Source organism: Chiloscyllium plagiosum, chromosome 26, assembly GCF_004010195.1.
Source record: "Chiloscyllium plagiosum isolate BGI_BamShark_2017 chromosome 26, ASM401019v2, whole genome shotgun sequence".
Lineage (NCBI taxonomy): Eukaryota > Metazoa > Chordata > Chondrichthyes > Orectolobiformes > Hemiscylliidae > Chiloscyllium > Chiloscyllium plagiosum.
Genome location: NC_057735.1, coordinates 40,618,777 through 40,637,070, shown reverse-complemented (window position 1 = coordinate 40,637,070; position 18,294 = coordinate 40,618,777).

Below are 18,294 nucleotides of genomic sequence, written 5' to 3'. Positions count from 1 at the left end.
ACATCCGGACTTTGCTTTAAAATATGAGACCATAAGCTACAGAAGCTGAATGAGGCCATTCGGTCTATCACGTTTGCTTCACCAATTGATCATGGCTGATAGGTTTCTCAAACTCTTTCTCTTGTCTTCTCCCCATAACACTTGATCCCCTTACCAATCAAGAACCTATTTATCTCTTCTTAATTAGACCCAAGGACTTGACCTCTCCAGCCCACTGCGGCAATAATTTCCACAGATTCACCACCCTTTGGCTGAAGAAATTCCTCCTCATCACAGTTCTGAAGGGTTGTCCCTTCACTTTGAGCTGTGCCCTTGAGTCCTGGTCTCTCCTATTAGGGGAAACATCTTCAATCCAGGTCTCTCTGTATCCTGTAAGTTTTAATCAGATCCCCAATCATCCTTCTAAATTCCACTGAATACAGACCCCGAGTCCTCAACCATTCCTCATATGACAAGCCCTTCATTCCAGGCATCATTCCAGTAAACCTCCTCTGGACCCCCTTCCTTAGATGCGTGACCCAAAACTGCTCATAATATGCTAAATGTGATCTGACCAGAGCCTTCTACAGCCTCAGCAGTACATCCCAGTTTTTCTATTCCAGCCCTCCAGAAATAAACGCTGACATTGCATTTGCCTTCCTAACTGCCAACTGAGGAGTCCAAGGACTTGCATGTCTTTGGTGGAGTGGGAGGGGGAGTTAAAGTGTTGGGCTACGGAGTGGTTGAGTTGGTTGGCGTTAAAGTGTTGGACATGCAGGTCCTTGGACTCCTCCCCCAAGTCCCTCCTCCCTACCTTTTATCTTAGCCTGCTGGACACACTTTCCTCATTCCTGAAGAAGGGCTTATGCCCGAAACGTCGATTCTCCTGTTCCTTGGATGCTGCCTGACCTGCTGCGCTTTTCCAGCAACACATTTTCAGCTCTGATCTCCAGCATCTGCAGCCCTCACTTTCTCCCCAAACTCAGGATGCCTGCCTTGAAGAAGTTTTCCTCCTCTCTCTACAAGATGCTACTTTCTCCCCACCCCCACCCTCCTCTAGCTGATCTCTCCACGCTTCAGGCTCACTGCCTTTATTCCTGATGAAGGGCTTTTGCCCGAAATGTCGATTTCGCTGCTCCTCGGATGCTACCTGAACTGCTCTTCTCTTCCAGCAGAATCTGGTTTCCAGCATCTGCAGTCATTGTTTTTACCTCCTGTACTCAATCCTCTGACCAATAAAGGGAAGCATACCAAACACCTTCTTCACTATCCTATCTACCTGTGACTCTACTTTCAAGGAACTATGAACCTGCACTCCAAGGTCTCTTTGTTCAGCAACATTCTCTAGGACCTTACCATGAAGTGTATAAGTCCTGCTAAGATTTGCTTTCCCAAAATGCAAGACCTCCCATTTATCTAAATTAAACTCCTTCTGCCACTCCTCAGCCCATTGGCTCTTCTGATCAAGATCCCATTGTACTCTGAGGTAACCTTCTTCGCTGTCCACTACACCTCCAATTTTGGTGTCATCTGCAAACTTACTAACTATATCTCCTATCTTTACATCCGAATCATTTATGTAAATGATGCAAACTAGTGGACCCAGAATCGATCCTTGTGGTACTCCACTGGTCACAGACCTCCAGTCTGAAAAGCAACCCTCCACCACCACCCTCTGTCTTCAAAATTCAAGCCAGTTCTGTATCCAAATGGTTAGTTCTCCCTGTATTTCATGAGATCTATTTACTCTCTGGAGAAAGATTTTTATTAACTCCAAAGCCAATACAGACTGCAACATGTGGTAGAGGTCTGTAAGTCATATTGCAATTTGAGGTTCAAATTGAGAGTGAATGCATATTAGAGACTCCATGAGTAAAGCTAAAATCCTTGATGATCAAGGGAAAGCTACCTTTTGTAAAAAAAAAAGCACAGCATCACACAGTTGTAAAGTGAAATATAAGGAAAATACTTACAGCCCCAAATCAAGGATTGCTGCCATTGCACTACTACGCATGGCTACAGTGAGGGAAATTGAGAGGCACAAACGTCACTCAGACTGAAGTCACAGATGTTGAAAGTCAGTATCAAAATGACAATAGGCAGATTAGAAGCCTAACTAGGCTTGGCTCAATGAAGAAAGAAAATTATGAGACTCTAATAAAACAGAAGTGAAGGTGGGCGATCCTTTAAGGAAATCCACACAAAAAGGCAGGTAGCATTTATTTAATTCATGGGGACTGCAAATTGTCCAGCAAAAATTGTAAATGAAATGGAGTCATCCACTAAAGCCTCAGACAATGGAAATAATGTGGTAAAAAAAATGAAAGTAGCAGGATTTCTTTATTAAAGTTACAAGCAGTGCGAGTCACTTGGTGAGACTGTGATTAAAATAGAAATCATTCAGTAAAGCTTCAGGCAGGGGATTCATCCAATAAAATTGTTAATGAAGCAAAAATCATTTAGTTAAAACTTGAAGGACTGAGATATACTCATGGAAGCTGTGAACAAATGGTGGGAATCTTCCATTTTAGCGGCAAGGGGGCAGGAACCTTCCATTTTGTCTGTAAACTGTGGGAAACCACTCCAGCATAGCAATAAACAACAGCACCACTGCTATTACTGTAAAATAAAACTTCTCGAAGCAAATAAATTAATCATAACAGGAAGTCACATCATTAAAGATAATATTACAAGGAATATTCAGTTTTGGAGATGGGCCAACAGAAAGAGAAATTAAACATCTTGGAGAAAACAATTCCTAAGACATAGAATATCTTCCAAATTAACGCTACATCAGAAGCTGAACAAGTAAATACACTTTTGCATAAATTGTAAATGTAGAAATGATATTATAGCTCTTGAAGTCATAGCAAAAGCTATTGAATCAAAAGTTTTGAAAAAGAACAGAAAGCCTTTGACAATTACTTTAACATCAGAACAAATAAAATTCATTATAGAGCAATATTTAATAGAAGAGACCCACATCCAAGAAAATCCATAAATAATTTTATTCATGATCTCTTTAGTGGTTTAAGGTCAGAATGGTAAGAGGCAAAATTGTCAGAATTATTGATGATTTTTTTTGTCAAATTCATTACAGTTTTTTAAAAAAAATGATTTGATTCCAGAGAAAGCCATTCATACAACATGCCATATAGAAGTCTGGAAGCAGCACAGTTCAATTGTAACAGGGGAAGATCAATCCTGGGACCGACAAACTGAAAGGATTCTGCTTATCTCAAGATGCAAAAAACAAAAGGCAGATAATGAGTAGGACAGGAGCCTGGGATTGAAGGTCCTTGTCAGTGCTTTTGAGCAAAAAGCTTCATAGGTAGAGACAATTCCCAACTATGAAAGGAGAATACTTAACCCATAATCCGGTTAGTCATTTCGGAAATTGTACTTAAATAGGATATTGTCACAGAAAAATAAGAAACTGGAGAGTTATTCACACAAACAAGTTAAAAGTACACAGTCTACAGAAGAAGAGAGACTTAAGTTATTCCCACAGGAAACGGCTGGTCCAGTTCTACTTTTAACTAGTCAAAGACAAGAAACAATTGCTTTCGGAGCAGTCAGTCATGGAACAGTGACTAAAGGAATAACCAAATGTGTAACAACTAGTCAAGAAAGAACCAGAACATTTTATAAATCTCCCTAGACTCCAGACAGAACCAAAACAGAATACAGAGTTCATTGTGATCAGATATGTTGTCATAAGAAATTTGTTTCATACAATAGGCAAGATGGAAGCATCTGAGAATGCTGATTGGCAGAAATGTTTTTCACTGTTATCAACGCTGACGATGCTGATTGTCAGAAATGTTTTTCACTGTTATCAACACTGACGATACTGATTGGCAGAAATGTTTTTCAATGTTATCAACACTTACAATGCTGATTGGCAGAAATGTTTTTCAATGTTATCAACACTGACGATGCTGATTGGCAGAAATGTTTTTCACTGTTATCATCGCTGACAAGTATACAGCCTGAAAGAATCAACAAAGCTTGTGAGGAAACACAAAATAGCCAGTGTGTAGTAAACCTGGTTTGAGCGAATTAACATATTTTTTGTCTTATACAGTAAGAAATGCCTTTGGGTGTTTGGACAGAGTCAAACTCCAATGTTTGTTTCCTTGAAGTGTTAATGTACAAAACCAAAGTGCGTTTTTGATGTTGTGTATACACAAAGAGTCTTTTTATGAATAAAGTATATTTTTGAAACAGAAAAACACACTTTTAACTCACGCAGCTCAGTGTGTAACACAGCTTAGTGAACAAATAGGATGGAAAAGTGCGCTGTTAAATGCTGAGGTGATTCAGATGTGACAAGTTCAAGCAGGGAACTTACTTTCCTCATCTTCACGAGTAGAATCCTCACTAACACTGACAGAGATCATATCAAGCAAGAAGCAATCTTTAAATACAGAACTGAGGTCAATTCTCATTGGCTACACCAATGGTACCATTGCTGAGGGTAAATATCGATGTCCAATCAGGTTGAAGTAAAGAGTTGACAGGATACAGCCCTGATCGATGGGCAGGTTAGAATAAAATTAGTTGACAAAGATTAAAGATGTGGCACATATAACTCTATGGAATCCACTATAGAGAAGGGATGATCAATGTTCAATGATTCAGGATCTGACCACTTGAACTTCTGAAGTCAGAGTCTTGGAGGGAGATGGTGTAGAGGTGAATGTGATTAAACGCACAAATGTACAATAATAAGAATCATAATAGTGTGAAAACCAACGAGATGTTATGTAGGTGGTTAAGGGCCTGAATGGCTTCATAAGAAGGATTGCCTTAAGCTCTATTCACTGTGAACCTTACAGTGCAGAATGAGGTCATTCAGCCCTACACCGGCCCTCCAAACAGCAACCCACCCAGACACAGCCCCTTACCCTATCCCCATAACCCTGCATTTCCCATGACTAATCCACTTAGCTTGCATATCCCTATACACTATGGGACAATCTAGCGTGACTAATCCACCTCAGTGCAACATCTTTTAACTGTGGAGGGAACCCACACAGATGCAGAAAGAATGTACAAACTCCACACAGACATTACCCATGGATGGAATCATATCAGTGTGAGGCAGCAGTCCGAACCACTGAACCATCCTAACTTGTGGCAGAGCAGCTTAAAATTTCAAAGTAGTAAGACCTAACCTCCAAGTTCAACAGTAGGAACAACACTGAAGAGTATATATCCTCATCTTGCTGCTGTACACTGACCATTTCCCTCAGTTAATTGAAAATAATTGAAATCTCTAAATCCCAAATTCTAAATAGATTGAATGAAAAACAATTGCTTTTTGACCATTTCCTCCCATGGTCCAAAGATGTGCAGGTCAGGTGAATTGGCCATGCTAAATTGCCCATAGTGTGAGGTGCATCATTCAGAGGGAAATGGATCTGGGTGGGTTACTCTTCGAAGGGTCAGTGTGGACTGGTTGGGCCGAAGGGCCTGATTCCTGTGGGGAATCTAATCTAATCAATCTCTAAATAATATACATTACTTCTTTCTAATGAGCTAAGCTTTATATAATAGGATTGCGTAATGTTCAAGGAGAAGGAGAATCGACGTTTCGGGCATAAGGCCTTCTTCAGGAATTCCTGAAGAAGGGCTTCTGCCCGAAACGTCGATTCTCCTTCTCCTTGGATGCTGCCTCACCTGCTGCGCTTTTCCAGCAACACATTTTTAAGCTCTGATCTCCAGCATCTGCAGTCCTCACTTTCTCTTGCGTAATGTTCAGAAAGGTTGACAGTTTGAACACATACCTTGTGTTCTTAAAATGTCATTGGCTTACTCAGGGCAGAACAGCAAATTTCATCCGGCTTCTGAGTAAATCCAGAGCTGGTCTGGCATCCCTAGAATTGGCAGTCCAAGTTTGTCCAGTATCTCAGCTTGGTGAAGTGAGGTTGAGCAGCTTAAGTGGAGGGAAAATGTTTACTCTAACGCTATTCACTTCTGATCAGCTGCTCTCTGGCAATGAACAAGCACTCCAGTTATTGCTGTGGTAACGTTCTCAACTGCATTCTACTAGACTTGACATTTTCCCATTTTAATGAGCAGCGACTGGGAACCTTTGTAAATAGTATGTCTGTGCGGGTTTCCTCCAGGTGCTCTGGTTTCCTCCCACAGTCTAAAGATGTGCAAGTTAGTTGGACTGGTCATGTTAAATTGCCCACAGCAGGGATGTGTAGGTTAGATGGATTAGCCAATACAGGGGATGGGGTGAGGCTGGGACGGTTCTCCGAAGGGTTGGTGTAGACTCAATGGGCTGAATGGCCTGCTTCCACATTGTAGGGATTCAATAATTCTATGATCTCACTGATGATTCACTGTAGATAGAGCATAAGAAATCCTAAACCTTGAGTGTTTACAGATACTCAAAACCTGGCAGAGAAGGAGCATGGAAGGAGAGGTACCCAGAATCTTCAGGGGGGCAGAAGGCACTTCAAAGATATAGTGAAAAGTCAGCAGGAACAAACCACTACCAGAAGTAGTACCATCTGACCAGCCCCAAGGGCCTCAACGCAGTAGTGCAATATCTTCAATGGTCTCACACAAACGATTAAGATCAGTGTATGGACCTTCAAATGCCATTTCCCATCAACTGCACTTCTAGTTTAAGCGACTGACAATTCACCACTAACCCATCATTCACATAACAATGGTCTCTACTAATCAGGAGTGAAAGCAAATATTCAAATGTTTCATTTCACCTCACTTACTTAGCACCATTGGAGGTTGTCAATGCTGGCCATTTAAGTATATTCAAGGCAAGGATAGAGAGATTTATAAACAGTCAGGGCATCAAGGGCTATGGGGAAAAGGCACAAAAAGAGGAGTTGAGGGTTATCATGATCTGAATGCTTTCTTCTGCCCCTATGTCTTCTGGTCTTAAGCCTCAGATCCACATCCCCTAACGTGAACATGCCGGTTACTCAGCTTACATAACTCTTGCGAACACACTTTCCTCTCTCTCTTGTGTATGCAAGTGGTGCACGAGTGGAGTGGATGAGTATGTCAATAAAATATCCCTAGTTAGACTGCATTGCAATCTGCTTTCATTTTAAAGCGAGGTTAAAACTAGGGAACTTAGGTAAATAACACAGCCAAGATGGATTCAAGATGGTGCCGGAGCGTGGTGACATTTTGTGAACTGATTGTGGTAGATCTTATTCTCACATGTCTTTGAATCATTTTGTTCTTTGAAACCTCAATTCTACATCCATCAGATTAATAACAATGTTCTCTTAAATGTTCTCAGTTTCAAAGATTCTACAACCAACGAGCTGGACTACTGAAACTGGAAGCGTAAGCCTGACCTCCTCATGGAACCCTGGAACCAAGGCCCGACCAACACAGGAACAAGACCTGACCCCACGGTGACCTGACATCGAGAAGGCCCAACCAGATCAGCTGCAATGCTCACGTCCCCACCCCCCCACCCCCATCACAGGACTCTTGAATGTGTCTAGTGTCCAGCACCCCATCAGATGCATGTGTTTACCTTGCCACACTGAAACTGCAGGCCCAAAGGGCTTCTGGCCTCTCACAGGCCCCACTTCTCTTACTTCGTGGAAACCCAGAACCGAGGCCCAACCAGCGCAGGAACAAGGCCTGATCCCACGGTGACCCAACATCGAGGAGACTCCACTGAGCCAACCACAAAACCCTCCAGGAGAAAGTGAGGACTGCAGATGCTGGAGATCAGAGTCCGTACAGTGTGGTGCTTGAAAAGCACAGCCAGTCGCAGCATCCAAGGAGCAGGAGAATTGACGTTTCGGGCATAAGCCCTTCATCAGGAGGCTCGAGGATCAGGACCCATCGTACACACACATGTAACCTCAGGAGCAGCAGACTTTCCTCACCGGCACCTGGGTTGACAATGAGCAGTCACCTACCCGAGAAACAAGGGAAAAATGCCAGGCATCAGGTGAGACTAAAATGTCAGGATTTCAAGCCCCCTTCCCCAGCACACTCCTGGCAAATGTCCAAGACATTGAGAATAAAATGGATGGACTTAAAGCTAGATTCTCCTTCCTAAGGGAAGTGAGAGACTGCTGTATGTTCTGTTTTATGGAGACAGGGCTCCTTTCTGAGGGTGCCTTACAACCTGACGGTTTCTCAGTTCACCCAATGGGCTGCTCGGTGACCTCAGGTAAGGCATGAGGTGGTGGGATCTATCTCCTAATCACAGCTCCTGGCACTCAGGCATGGCGATCCTGGTGACTTACTGCTCCCCAGACCTTGAGTATCTAACAGTAATGTGCCATCCCTACTATCTACTGCACAAGTTCACCTTCACTATCCTGACAGTGGTCTACATCCCACCCCGTAGGATGTTCATCGTAGCCAGTGACTTCAATCCGACCAACTTCAACAACGTGCTGCCAAAGTAAATCATCGCCTCTCCTGTCCCATGGGAGGTCTGAACATCCTTGACCATTGCTATACAACCGCTCCATCCCCCATCCATATTTTGGAAATCAGATCACAGCGCTGTGCTCCTCCTCTTGGCCTACACGTAGAAATTGAAGCATGAGGACCCCGTACAGGAAGTAGTGCCCTGTTGGTCTGAGGCAGCAGAAGGGCTTCTGCAGGACGACTTAGAGTCAGCCGACTGCTCCAGAATTAAGAGCTCAGCAGCCAACCAAAATTAGTATGTCACTATCATCACAGATTGCTTGACGAAGAAGTTAATTTGAATGTTTCTGAACCAGAAACTATGAATGAACCTGGAGATCCACTCCCTACTGAAGTCCAGGTCTGAGGCGTACAAGTCAGGTGACTCTGACCTGTCTAGGACCTCCAGTTATGACTTCCGTAAGGCCATCAGAGATACCGAGAGACAACACCAAACTAAGCTTGAGACCCAAACCCACCACATGGACATCTATCGTTTGTAGCAAGAATTACCACCACAAAGCAGGATACACAGCAAAGTCGAACAGAATTGCAGGCAGCAGTACATCTTGACCTGATGAGCATTATACACTTGCTCTGAAGAGGTAGTGAAATGATGTCACCTATCCCAACAGCCTCAGCTGTACCCAAGGTCACCACTGCAGGCGTTAGCTCGACCTTGTTGATAATGAATCCCTGGAAAGCGTCTGGCCTCAGCCATGCACTCAGATCCTGTGCAGACCAGCTGGGAGTATTCACTGACATCTTTAAACCTCTCCTTACTATGACCTGAACTCCCCACCTGCTTCAAGAAGATCACCGGCCTCCTGGTACCAAAGCAAAGTCATGCAGCCTGCCTCAATGACTACTGCCCTGTGGCTCTGACCTCCATAATGATCAAATGCTTTGTGAGGTTAGTCAAGGCTCATATCAATATCAGTCTCCCAGCCTGCCATGATTCTTTGTGATTCACCTCCCGGAGCAACAGGTCCACAGCACAGACCATCTTCCTGTCCCTACACTCATCTCTGAAAAATCTGGACCACAAGGATACTTACGACAGACTCCTACTTTTGACTACAGTTCAGCCATCAGCACCATAACTCCAAGCAAACCCATCACTAAACTGCAAGACCTAGGTCTCAACTGCGTCCTCTGTCACAGGATCCTTGACTTTCTGACCCTGAGACCGCGATCAATAAAGATAGGTGACATCACCTCCTCCACCATAATCCTCAACACCAGTGCCTGACAAGGCTAAGTACTCAGCCCCCTCCTGCACTCCTTATACACTCACGACTATGTGGCCAAATTCCATCCCAACTCCATTTACAAGTTTGCTGATGACACCACTGTTGTAACTTGGATCTCAAACAATGACAAGACAGAATATAGGAAAGAGCTGGAATAGAATAGAATCTGTACAGTGTGGAAACAGGCCCTTCTGTCCAACAAGTCCGCACCGACCCTCCAAAGAGTATCCCACCCAGACTCATTCCCCTACCCTATTACTCTATATTTCCCCCTGACCAATGCACCTAACCTGCACAGCCCTGAACACTATGGGAAATTTTCCATGGCCAATTCACCTAACCTACACATCTTTGGATTGTGGGAGGAAACCAGAGCACTTGGAGGAAACCTGCACAGACATGGACAATGTGTAAACTCCACACAGACAGTCACCCGAGGCTGGAACTGAACCCAGGTCCCTGGCACTGTGAGGTAGCAGTGCTAACCATTGAACCACCATGCTTAGCAGCGTTGTGTAAAGATAATAATCTCTCCACCAACGTCACCAAAATGAAGGAGCTGGTCATTGACTTCAGAAAGCAGAGTGGAGGTCATGACCCTGTCTGTATGAATGGTGCTGAGGTGGAGATGGTTGAGAGAGTCAAGTTCTTGGGAGTGTTGATCATCAACAATCTGTCTTGGCTCGTCCATGTCAACACGATGGTCAAGAAAGTGCAACAACATCGCTACTTCCTCAGGAGGCTAAAGCAATTCAGCATATCCACAAGGGCTCTTACCAATGTTTCTAGATACACCAGAGAAAGCATTCCATCTGGCCGATTCTCAGCGTGGTTTGGCAACTGCTCTTCCCAAGTCTGTAAGAAACCACAAAGAGATGTGAACATGTCGAGTCCACTACACCAACCAGCCTTCCATCCATTGACTCCATCTACACTTCCCACTGTCTCGAGAAAGCAACCAACATAATTAAAGACACCTCCCACCCCAGTTATACTCTTTTCCACCCTCTTTCATTGGGCAGAAGATATAAAAGTCTGCATACACAAATGAACAGATACAAGAGCAGTGTCTTCCCAGCTGTTATCAGACTTTGAACAGACCTCTCTGTGGTTGTCACACTGCATTCTGCACTCTGGTCTTTTACTCTGATGCACTTTGTATGGTATGATCTGCCTGTACAGCACACAAAACAACACTTTTCACTGGATCTAAGTACATGTGCCAATAATAAATCAATCAGTTAATCAATTGCCAGTAATCTGTATTCAGTCTCTATATGAGTCAAAAACGGCATTGGTAAGTTTTTATCATGCATGTGCCAACTGTATTGTATTCAGTGACAATGTTGTTCAAACATATTCAAGGAGGAAAATGTGCATTACTTTCAATCTCTTTGAATTTCATTTAACAACCATTAAAAATACTGCTATGCTAAGCGTAAGTGACCTGGATAAAATTAATGCTTGTCACATCTAAGCAACGGCTCACTTCAACTCCCCCAACTGCTAAGAAGAAGGCCATTAATTGAAAAGATAAGCTTAATGTGCTCAGGGGTCTTGAGCAAGGTGGTTTTATGATTGATGCTGCTAATTCCACAAACTCGGCTGGTGATACTGCTCTTGCTGTTAGAATAAAGGAAGACAATGAAATCAGAGGTCAGAGTGTAACTCCTTCAACTGCTACAAGGTCACAACACCTGTGCACACATATGGAGTGAGTGAAGCAGTCTCTGGATGTTTGGCTTGAGGATCAGTCCCAACAGTGAATTCCTTATCCTGTAATTAAACTGAAAGTTTCTTTGGGAAATTGAAATTAAAAGGCAATGAATCAGCTTTAAATGCATCTCTTAAACAAGTTCGGAGTTGTTCTACAGTTCTGAAGAAGGATCGCTGAATTCAAAAGATTAACACCCTTTCGCTCTCCACAACTGCTGCTTAACCTGCTGAGTCTCTCCTGCATTTTCTGTGTCTAACACAGATTTCCAACTTCCGCAGTCCTTTACAGTTAGTCTTTGATTATGTTGGTAATTTTACAGAACCTGCAAGATTACCAAGGAGACAGTAGATGTTGACTTCTGTATTACAGATGCATATCCGGCTACCTTAAAGAGTATTATTGAGGAGGGAGGTGATTTACTCGGCCAAGTCTTCAATATTGACAAGTTAAGTCTCTACTGGAGGGAAAAACTAACCGAATACAGTATTAATTTTTGCAGAAAAATGCATGTTTCTGAGGCTACAAAAGATAGATATGTAGACTTGCATGGGTCAAACATGGAGGGAGACTTTTGCTTGAAATCAGCATTCAGCATTGAAATCCCAGAATGCTAAAAGGAGTATGTTACACCTTCTTTTCCTTTTATATGACATTCTAATAAGAATGCGCGGGAAGATTGTTGAAGGCTGGTTTACTTCTAACTTCTGTCCTGCTGTTGATAGTTTTGCAGAGGCAAAAAAGTTTTGCCAAAAAAGTATTACTGCTTCTAGATAATGCACCTGGTCACCTCATAAATGTGATTGATTTATCTGATAACATCAGAATAGAATGTCTCCTAAAGGATACTGCAAACTTTATCCAGCCTATTCAGCCAAGGTGTGATCGATACAGTCAAGGTATTTTTTCCTGGAGAAATTGAGCCCAGCTGATTTGTGAAACTGAGGGAGAAAATAAGTCAACAGTTTGTGGGTTTTGGCAAAATTTCAAGCATCATACATGCCATTCAGCTCCTTATGATTCTTAGGAAGCAATCCAACCAGCAACATTCAATGTAGTTTGGCCCAAGGTTTGATTTTAGTGGGTCCCAAATGCAAATGGAGCTGGGATAGAGGCGATTGTTAACCTTTCACCTGGTGTGGCTTTTGCTGATGCTGAAGTGAATAATGTGGAGGTGGAGGAGTTGTTGCAATCTCTCAGTTAAACTCGTTCCTGGAAGATCTGATGGATTTCAGAGACACAGAATAGTTATGGTGTCGAAGGATACCATCCAGCCCATTCTGCCTATACTAGCTCTTCAAACCATCATCATTACCTAGTGACAACTTCCTGTTTCTCCCTTTCACATTACTTCTACTGAAATAATCATCCAAACACCCTCTTCAATGCTTCAATTGAACCTGCCTCCATCACACTTTCAGGTAATGCATTCCTGACTTACTTTACGAAAATGTTTTCCTCGCTTAACGCTTGTTTCTTTGGCACATGTTTCAAATCCCTGCCTTTCAGCCTGTTCCTTTATGAGCAGGAACAGCTTCTATCTATCTACAATATCATGATTTTGAAATACCAGATATCTTTTTGCCTCCAAGTGGAAAATTCCTAACATCCTCCATATGTCCTCAAACCTAAAATTTCTCATTCTTGGAGATATCCTTTTAAATAGCTTTGGCACTGTCTCCAAGACACTTGCAACCTTCCTATCATGTGATACCCATAGCTGGAGAAGATGACATTGAGTTTGGAGGAGAATGGCAATGATAGAGACAATGAAACTGAGCAGTAACTCTTTGAATCACAATGAAGAAATTAAAGCACGTCATGTAGTTCAGCAGATGAGATGCAATCCATCATTCAAGATTCTACTGTGAGTTGGACAAATCCATTTAATATTACTGACTGATCTACAATGAAGACCACACAGCATAGGAACAGAGTGGACCATTTGGTTTATCAAGTCTGCTCTCGCATTGGGTGAGATCATGGCTGTTCTGATAATCCTCAACTTCAGTTTCCTGTCTTTTCCACATAAATCTTGATTTCCTTACTGATTAATAATCTATTTCAGCCTTTAAAATACTTAGTAGCGTAATCTCAAAAGCCCTGTGTGGTTAAAAAAATCCACAGATTCCTTACCGTCTGAGAGAAAAAACTCTTCCTCATCGCTGTCTTAATTGCTCACAGCATAGAAACCATTGAAGGTCATTGTTTCATTTCTCGGGTGGCATGGTGGCTCAGTGGTTAGCACTGCTGCCCCACAGCACCAGGGACCCGGGTTCAATTCCCGCCTTGGGCGACTGTGTGGAGTTTGCACATTCTTCCTGTATCTGCGTGTGTTTCTTCTGGGTGCTCTGGTTTCCTCTCACAGTCCGAAGATGTGCAGGTTAGGTAAATTGGCCATGCTAAATTGCACAGTGTTCAGGGCTGGGTAGGTAAAGTGCATTAGTCAGGGAGAAATGTACAGTAATAGGGCAGGGGAATGGGTCTGGGTGGAATACTCTACAGAGGACTGGTGTGGACTCATTGGGCCAATTGGCCTGTTTCCACACTGTAAGGATTCTCTGAAAGGGGTAACCCCTCACTCTGAGGTGATGCCCTCTGCTTCTAGACTCCCCCACAAGGGAAAACAGTCTTTCTGCATCCACCCTGTCAAGCCAACTAAGAATCTAATTTGTTTCAATAAAGTTTCCTCTCATTTTCTAAACTCCAATGAGTGCAGGCCAAGCTTCACAATCTCTCATTTTAAGAAAACTCCTCCATACCTGGGATCAACCCAGTGAACCTTTTCTGGACAGCCTCCAATGCCAGTATATTTTTCTTTAGACATGGGGACCAGAACTGCTCAGAATTTTGCAGGTGTGGTGTGGCTGATGCCTTGTGAGGTTTTTGCAAGGCAATCCTTGTAAATATGCCAGTTCTTCAAGAAATGTCAACTATTCACTTCAAATAGACTTTCCTCAGCTCTTTATTAGCACCATATTCTGTGGTACAGCCTGGAGTTGGATATTGATAAAGTTTCCACAGACTTACTCAACTGATCTTCAATCATGTGATACCCATAGCTGGAGAAGATGACATTGAGTTTGGAGGAGAATGGCAATGATAGAGACAATGAAACTGAGCAGTAACTCTTTGAATCACAGTGAAGAAATTAAAGCACGTCATGTAGTTCAGCAGATGAGATGCAATCCATCATTCAAGATTCTACTGTGAGTTGGACAAATCCATTTAATATTACTGACTGATCTACAATGAAGACCACACAGCATAGGAACAGAGTGGGTCATTTGGTTTATCAAGTCTGCTCTCGCATTGGGTGAGATCATGGCTGTTCTGATAATCCTCAACTTCAGTTTCCTGCCTTTTCCACATAAATCTTCATTTCCTTACTGATTAATAATCTATTTCAACCTTTAAAATACTTAGTACGTTAATCTCAAAAGCCCTGTGTGGTAAAAAAAATCCATAGATTCCTTACTGTCTAAGAGAAAAAACTCTTCCTCATCGCTGTCTTAATTGCTCACAGCGTAGAAACCATTGAAGGTCATTGTTTCATTTCTCGGGTGGCATGGTGGCTCAGTGGTTAGCACTGCTGCCCCACAGCACCAGGGACCCGGGTTCAATTCCTGCCTTGGGCGACTGTGTGGAGTTTGCCCATTCTTCCTGTATCTGCGTGGGTTTCTTCTGGGTGCTCTGGTTTCCTCCCACAGTCCGAAGATGTGCAGGTTAGGTAAATTGGCCATGCTAAATTGCGCAGTGTTCAGGGCTGGGTAAGTAAAGTGCATTAGTCAGGGAGAAATGTACAGTAATAGGGCAGGGGAATGGGTCTGGGTGGGATACTCTACAGAGGACTGGTGTGGACTCATTGGGCCAATTGGCCTGTTTCCACACTGTAAGGATTCTCTGAAAGGGGTAACCCCTCACTCTGAGGTGATGCCCTCTGCTTCAAGACTCCCCCACAAGGGAAAACAGTCTTTCTGCATCTACCCTGTCAAGCCAACTAAGAATCTAATTTGTTTGAATAAAGTTTCCTCTCATTCTTCTAAACTCCAATGAGTGCAGGCCAAGCTTCACAATCTCTCATCTTAAGAAAACTCCTCCATACCTGGGATCAACCCAGTGAACCTTTTCTGGACAGCCTCCAATGCCAGTATATTTTTCTTTAGACATGGGGACCAGAACTGCTCAGAGTTTTGCAGGTGTGGTGTGGCTGATGCCTTGTGAGGTTTCAGCAAGGCAATCCTTGTAAATATGCCAGTTCTTCAAGAAATGTCAACTATTCACTTCAAATAGACTTTCCTCAGCTCTTTATTATCACCATATTCTGTGGTACAGCCTAGAGTTGGATATTGATAAAGTTTCCACAGACTTACTCAACTGATCTTCAATATTCACATCCTATATTTTAAATGGCAATAAAAGCTATCTTCAGAACAATATTCATGTTTTTCTGTTTATTGCATACATAAATTACATTAAATACATTACGCACTGGATTAGATTACGGTTGTAACCAGTAATTATTATACTTTTATTACATGCTTTCACACAGGGAACTGATATTTTTAGAGTGTTTTTGGCCTGGCGTGCTGTTTTTCAAGAAGAAGTGTTTAGAAGACAGATAGTTGTCTATGGTCTGCCCAGCGTGGAGGAGGCAGCAGCCATCACTAGAGTGATTATTCCTGACATTATGGCCACCAACAGGGCTGAAACAACTGGAGGTGGAGTCTCGCATATCTAATCCTCCTCCTCCTCCTCTCATTCCACATCTTCACCTTCCCATGGTGTCTTCTCACTCAGAAGTTGCAGTGAATCTAAGCATGCATTTCTTACTTTCTCTGCCCCAACTCACCACAACCCGACCCATGATCCTTTTGCCCTCAGGTACTTCAAAAATGCAGGCAGCAAAGGAAAAGAAAAGAAGTTCTTATATAACGGGAGATGGATGTGTTAATGATGGTGGTGTTACTCTGTTATCATCAGAAACATGTTCCTAAGAACTGAAAATCTGATGGGAGAGCTATATCAGTGTAATGTATAAAATTGCCATAGCCCTATCAAACTCTCTCATTAGATAGAGATGACTGGTGGTGGCATAACCTAAGGGTCATCACACCTCAGGTGAGGGAAGAGGGTGTAAAGGAGAGTCTCTCATGGTAACCTTTGCTAATACGGGAATTGAAGCCTTGCTATTGGCATCACTCTGTTTTGAAAACCCGTTATCCAGCCAACTGAGCTAACAAGCCACCAGTCTATAACATAGCAGAGTGCAAATAAAGAGTTTAGAAAACTTAATAGTGTGTGAGGAAGACTTACTCTTTGTTAAGTATAAAATTGAGATACAAAGGAGCCAATGCCGTAGCAGTTTAGATAGATAGTGTAACCTCAAAAGTGTATTACAGACATCATTGGTGAACTCATTGGTGATGGGATCCGTGCAAGGACGACCAGGCAGGATTGATCCTATGGTCGTAGCACCATCCATCAATATAGCTGTAGCATCATAAAGATGGAGCATTGGTATGCATTCGAGGCATGGTCACAACAGTCATCTCCCAAAGCAAGGAAGATTGGATTCCCTACAGTATGGAAACAGGCACTTCAGCCCAAACCGACCCTCTGAAGAGTAACCCACCCCGACCCTATATTAGGTGATTAATGCACCTAACACTATGGACAATTTTAGCGTGGCCAATTCACCAGATGTGCTCATCTTTGGATTGGGGAGGAAACCCACACAGACATGGGGAGAATGTGCAAACTCCACACAGACAGTTGCCCGAGGCTTGAATCAAACCCAGGTCCCTGGTGCTGTGAGGCAGCAGTGCTAACCACTGAGCCACTGTGCCACCCCATTTAAGAGCATCCCACCTAGACCCACCCTATCCCTGCATTTCCCAAGGCTAATCCCTGGATACCATGGGGCCATTTGACACAGCCAATCTGCACATCTTTGGATTGTGGGAAGAAACTGGAGCACCCAGAGGAATCCTATGCCGACACAGGGAGAATGACAAAATGTCGGTGAAACTTATGGTCACCCATTCAGATCCTGAATCTACTTATCCATTTACAACGTAGGATAGAACTGGGATATGCAAGTGGTGAGGCACCACATACGATCACTCTGTGACAAGATAGAGAGAGAGATGGAGAGAGGATAGTACAGGCTCCAGCCTGTGATGGGACAGATCTCTCACTGTTGTGCTGTAGAGTTCTTTGATGAGCACTTTGATGGATCAGGTAACAGGAGCAGCCTGGAGGCTTTCCCATTCAATATCAAACATGTCTAAAGCTCAAGCCCTGCCTGCACCCAACCTGCCCCAACATTGGCAGCTAAAATTCTGCTCTTTTCCTTCTTTGATCCGAATTATCCCCTTCCTTATGCACTTCTGCCATTTTAGCTGAAAGGAAAGGGGTGTGGGTAATGTGCTGAGTAGCAACACAATTCTTAGGAAAGTATTGTGAGACTAGAAGCAATTCACAAGGCACAAATTCATCGTTTTAAGAGTTTGGCTTCTTACAAGATTCGATAACCGTTAGAACATCTGGTTGAAGTAGGCACTTTGTCACTTAATAAACTTTCAAGTTGAGATGATGGATGGTGACAATTTAGGTCTCCCATGGAGTTCAGATACCTTTGCCAGCGCTCAAAACTTAACAGTCCAAGCTGTGCCTAATACCATGGGACTTCGTTCATATCCAAGTGGTTCCCTTCAAAAAACAAACAGACAGTTTAACAGATGTTAGATCCTGCGCAGGAAGCACTAATGGGCTAGATATTTACCATTTTCAAAGTACAATTCCCTATTACAGACCTTGCCCTATTATTTCCTAAAATTATTCAATAGCTCCAAGGAATAAAATAGTTTACTTAGCTATCTGTCAATCTGCATATATTAATAATTCAAATAGCCTGTC